This window comes from Schistocerca nitens, chromosome 11 (genome assembly GCF_023898315.1).
Source record: "Schistocerca nitens isolate TAMUIC-IGC-003100 chromosome 11, iqSchNite1.1, whole genome shotgun sequence".
Taxonomy (NCBI): Eukaryota; Metazoa; Arthropoda; class Insecta; order Orthoptera; family Acrididae; genus Schistocerca; species Schistocerca nitens.
This window is the reverse complement of record NC_064624.1, coordinates 164,449,890-164,455,889: the sequence shown is the minus strand read 5'-3', so window position 1 is coordinate 164,455,889 and position 6,000 is coordinate 164,449,890. Positions and strand designations below refer to the sequence as shown.

Below are 6,000 nucleotides of genomic sequence, written 5' to 3'. Positions count from 1 at the left end.
TCTCAACCATCTGTCTGCACAGATATTATGTGCACAGGCATTTGTGCAGAGAGATCTTTGCATGTGGGCAGGCCTTAATGTAAACACATCCGTAAGCATTTGCAGAAGTTACTTGCTAGTGGACATAACCATTTTTCATTCCCATTCTCCTTGTCTGCTTGCAAACAAAGTGGAACAATTATAACAGTTGCAGCATCTTGATAGTCTAACATTTCAAACCAGAGTAAATATCGAACAATTTTACTGCACATTTCACTGAACTGTCTACGAAGAACTTCAATAACTTCCTACAAAAACTACACAATAAGATTGACTATATAGAGGCAGCTTATGCGGTCAATGATGTCAAAATTATTGCGCAATATTTCTAGACGTGCAGTAATATTGAACATGTAGGGATTATATTGGCAACTTGTGTAAAATTATTGATCATATGGAAACATCTGAAATATTTGCGTTTCCTGGAAACATTGTGCGTGTTAGGAGTGTCTTGCGCTAGTAAAACGGCTAGCTGCATTGACATTTCAAACTGGAAAGCGGCACCGCATGACTAACTACTGTCTCACCTGGGTGCTTCGGCATATGAACAGCTGACACGAAATTCTACGATCAAGTGGAAAATGATTTTATATTTGCGGCTATAAAATTCGTGTACTTTTCCTCATTTTGATCGCTCATTTATTCATGTGCACTAAAAATATTAGCGAGTGTGCTAAAATGGCTAACTGCTATTAAGAGAAAAATATGGTGCTAATTACATTTCAATTGTGCTTAAGAACTTTCACCTGATTGAAAGAAAGCGTGTAATTGCTATTTCTGGAACACATGTATCTGACCACATTGTAAAAGTAGACTCAAGATTAAACTGTAGTCAACATTTGTTGTAATGTATGTAGTCACATTAATTATGATTGTGCATTAAATACTGAGAAATATACTAAGGTATTTAAGCTTTTCTGACAAAATTAATACAGGATCATACCATACTGGGACATTGGTGATTACTTTAAATACATTTGTATTTTAAATGTAATTATTACTCTATGCCTGTAAATTGCTGTAACATTGTATAACTATTTGTCCAAACCAAGTAAACAACCTTCAAATTTCATAAACACTTCTCTTTTAGTGCTTGGTGTATGACACAGAACTCTCATATTTTTCTAGGCATCTGTAACACTGGTAAGGCTGACTCATTGACATCTTTATCCCAGAAAAGTTGAAACTACTAAGGTTTATTAAGTCTGAAACCGAAATCTAGATCACTACCATATGAAAGGTCACGTCCATGAACAGCACGTCTTTGTGACAATGACTCATCCAACTTTTCTTTGCTTTTGGAATATAGTACTTTTTTGGTGTATTACAGTAATACATTTAATGTTGTAAGTCACTGAGAAGGATGGCCTATAAGATGCAGTGATCTATTCAAGCCGGCGTTGGTGGCCGAGCGGTTCTAGGCGCTACAGTCTGGAACCGCGTGACCGCTACGGTCGCAGGTTCGAATTCTGCCTCGGACATGGGTGTGTGTTATGTCCTTAGGTTAGTTAGGTTTATGTAGTTCTGTTCTAAGGGACTGATGACCAGAGAATTTAAGTCCCATAGTGCTCAGAGCCATTTGAACCATTTTGATCTATTCAATATTCGTTTGATAACTCTGATTTTTTTTTTTTCCCCACAGGAATACTGTTAGCGTACAGTGCAGAGACTCGTATACAGAAGAAAGTGTAGTTTGCAAGCAGCTATTTTCCGCTTACAATAGGTCCTAATTCATGAATACTAAAACCACTTTTAATAGCTTACTAGTGCCTACCATCGCAATTTGAGATCTAGCACCTGATTGAGCTACTTATTAACTCTTTCACTGAGTTCGTGATGGTAAATATAAATAGCTTCAGCTTCAGTGCTATTTGAAATGAGGATGTTATGTAAAAACACAGTTACTGGTATCTATTATGCATTTCTTCCCCACCTTAAATAGGGGGTCATAATCTGGAATAATTTGCAGACAGCTAAGCGAGATTTCAGAATACAGAAAGAGGCCATTAGAATCATAAAGTATATAAACCTAGAAGCCCCTACAAGCCCTTGTTTAAGAGTATAGGTATTCTATCTTTACAGTGTATTTATGTTATGAAGACTACCGTTTTTAAAACAAAAGGAATGGGCAAAAGGTAGCAGATTATTTACACATTGCCGATCATCACGATAACAATGTTTTTGTTATGATCTTGTCTGAATACTGGTTTGATGCAGCTCTTCACACTACTCTATTCCATGCAAGCGTCTTCATCTGCGAATAAGTACTGCTACATACATACTTCTGAGCCTGATTACTGTATTCGCCGCTTTCATTGTATAAATTCTATAAAAAATAAGTAAATTCCAGCAGCAAATACATGACAACAGACGAAACATAACAAAGAAAGAAAGCGAAATGAGAACAAGCAACTTATACGGTAGTAGGCTAGCGTAGCTATTTTCAGAATGGTAAAACACTCGTAGCCAGGTTTTCTGAAGCAGAGTCGGTATGATCGCTTTACACCGATTTCCATTCCCGGAATTTCAGCGCAAACATTCGCTGCGCGTCTGTGCTGTATCGACAATATACTTGCCACTCTTGCTGTAGACTCTGAGCATATTTGTATTCGCGGTTTGTTTTGAAAATGATTTCAAAAATAATTGGAATTTGGTCTTTGCAGAGTGCACTGAAATATATAAATCACTGCCAGCGTTGTGAGATGTTAGAGCAGATTAGTACTTAAACAGAAATATTAGCAACGATTTGTTGCTGAACCATCATGGCGTGAAATGTTTTTTTTTTTTTTTTATGTTGTTCAACCTTCATTCTGTCAACAATTTTTCGTGAGCGAATCTTTGAAGGTCCTTTATGCCAATTTTCATCCATATTCGTTTTTTCTGCTTTTAAAAAAACTAACCAGAATCAGTATTGCAGAATATTATTGCACGTTTCTCTTGAGCTATCGAGGGAGAACTTACGATGTATTGCACAACATTATTGAAGTACTGTCTACACATAAACAAGTGTTTCCTGATAGCATACGTTTGATAATTTAGTTAACTTATACATCTGGTGCCCTTTTACGTAATCCGACACAGATACGACTTAAGGAGCTGTTATCTGCAAATGCACTGTCTAGGTTCTCTATTTAAGACGCTTCTGGTACCCACAGTTCATTAGCTAATGGTGTTCGTAGCGAGTGGCAGGAATTTTTGACAGAAAATAGTAAGGTTAGTTTTTTTTCGTTCATTCGTAAGGTTAATTTTTAATTTTATTCTTTCTTGTACCGCAGCCTCCACAGAGGCGGAGAACGTTCAGGGATGTGCAGTGAATCAATTTATATGTAAGACATGAAAATTGGGTAAAAGCTGCATATAGATCACCCTCGCATTTTTAGTACCTTGTTTGCCATATCCTCATACCAATGATTCCTTAAAGACTCGACCTCCTAAACATAAAACAGCTTCAAACTACTGAAGCAATAAATGAAAGAAAAAACTGAAACTTCCTGGCAAAAAGAAACAACTGGTTCGAAAAATTTCACTATATCAGTATAAAAACTAACCCATTTTGGGAGACATTGTCAAAATTAGGTATCGAAATGTACAGTGTTATTGTCAATGCAGAAAACTATAAGTGTCATTGCATGTTAAGTGGCCAAAATTTAGGTGAGCTCTTCACTTGACCATATTCTATTTTGATAATATTTTTGCAGGATGTACAAGGGAATTACATGAGCCCTTTTCAAATTACAGCTCCATAAGTACTATGGTTGGGCCACTAGACTCCCTTTTGTGAAGCATAAATTTTTGATATTGTAACTTAAATGAATAAATCATCAACTTTGTTTTATCATGGCTCGTGATTTAAGGAATGCCGATTTTTAAAGTCATTTGCAGCTTGTCAGCATTTCAAGAAACCCTGCAACAAATGACTCCTTGATTGCTCAAATAACAACTTAGTTACCTAAGTTCAAAGTCTACTCAGATGTTTGATTAGTCAATTTTAGTTCATTATCAAGAGGCCGTATCTTAAAGGGGATCACTCAGATTTTTGGCTTCATTAAAAAGAGTATATTTTGTTTGATCAGAAAAAGTTGTTTTTATTTTTGAGACTTTGCATTTAAGAACAAATAAACTTATGTTTTCATTAGGTTAAGGCCATATACATTTGCACAGTTTTGTTTTGGTCAGTAGTGGCTTTGTCACTTACAATTGTACTGTTTATGGTTGCCAGGCTATATGGTTTCAGTTCTCATTGATTCAGTTGCTGAAATGTGCTGATAACAGCAATTACAGTAGATTCTGGCAAGCTGTAATGTTGACCCATGCTTGTTGATGATGGAGCTGAAATGACAGAAATAATAAATTGGTCTGGAATCCAACAAACATACTGCTGGCTGGCAAGTAGAATGAATCTGCAGGTCCATTGGGATGCATGAAACTGATTAACACATCATGTTCTTCATCTGAAATGTCAGAGACATTACCAATTCACCATTTTCCAACATAAATTCAGACAGTGTATAGGCCTGGTTGTGATAAACTATTCACTGACTTTGGCCAATGTTTAACACAAAACAATTTATATAATTGAATACTCTTACAATGCATATTTGGTTTTCATTCAGTGGCACAAATTGATGATTCTCTCATGTTTCTGGCCACGCGGTCTAGGGTGCCATGTCACGGTCTGCCTGACTCCTCCTGTCGGAGCTTCGAGTCCTCCCTTGGGCATCGGTGTGTGTGTGTGTTGTCCATAGCATAAGTTAGCTTAAGTTAGATTAAGTAGTGTGTAAGCTTAGGGACCAATGACCTAAGCAGTTTGGTCCTGTAAGATATTACCACAAATCTCATGTTCCTGATAGTGAGCAGTCAGTTTTGAACCTTTCTTCTTTCTCAGTTTTTAATGCTTCAGTTTCTTCTTTTGAAACAAAATTAATTGTATAGCACTGATATTCTTTCTGCAGTGTTTAAACAAATCAGTTGGTGTCAAAATCTGGTCCTTGCTTGGTCTTTGAAGGCTTGTTCTTGATGTGGAGTGCTTTACGGTTCCTCCTACTCAATCATAAGGAGATTTTCCATCATGATTTATATCAATAAAGTTCCATTCAGCTGAGATTCCAAAGTCATTTTGATGGTTGATGATGTCAAAGATTCAGGATTTTTTTGAAGTTTTTATACTGTGTTGCCGATCCATCACTGAAGTAGATTTTTTTCAAGGTGACACTTTAGATCTTGTATGAACTTCACGAAAAAAGCATGTACAATGATTGTGTCATGCCACAGGCTGTCACTTATGACACAGTAGCTAATGCTATTGATGGCTAAGTTATTTCTGAAGTACACAACGCATGGCTGCTTGGCTGTTATCCCAGTGATAACATTGAGCTGAATCTTGGACCAGCCATGTCAGCTGGTTAAAATCCCACGAGCTTTTGACCGAGCTGTCCTTTGCCATTGTCAAGTGATACACTACTGTCGTGTCGCCGTGGCTTCGCTGTTATGTATACACACTGCTGGCTGTCACATCACCGGTTTGCTATTCCTTACTGACTGCTGTAATGTTCTTATCCCGCGTCCGTCATGCTTGCTTGAAACTCGCGATGGCCAGATCTCAGGCTTTTCAGATATTTTTATTTCTACAGCTTCTTTTACGACCCATCCCAAAATCCATTTGTCCTCACAATGACAGATGTTTTGTCGAATAGAATTAGGTGTCGATTTTGTGAAGTGTGTTCTGCCGTGGCTGATTTCTCAGGATAGCATAGGCATAAGCGCCTCTCGTGTTCCATCTGGCGTTGCTGCACAGTGTGTACTGTTTGGCTGACGCAGCTGACATGTTATTTTATACACTCCGGGTGTTCTAAGCCCTAGTCCCACCACACCTGCTTGTGGGTCACTGTAAGCATCACACAAGAACACCGACAATTTTATCAACCGAATTAAACATCTGCATCACGGGCGAGGTTATTTAGG

At 37.6% G+C, this 6,000-nt stretch overlaps 1 protein-coding gene across 1 annotated transcript in view; it reads left to right on the top strand.

Annotated features, from left to right (window-relative positions):
* The first annotated feature begins 2,944 nt into the window (after positions 1-2,944).
* LOC126213028 (uncharacterized) overlaps positions 2,945-6,000 on the top strand; it is a 114,261-nt gene continuing 111,205 nt past the window's right edge. Inside the window, exon 1 of the mRNA XM_049940596.1 lies at positions 2,945-3,252. The gene's annotated coding sequence lies outside the window, so the exon portion shown is untranslated. The remainder of the gene's footprint in view (positions 3,253-6,000) is intronic.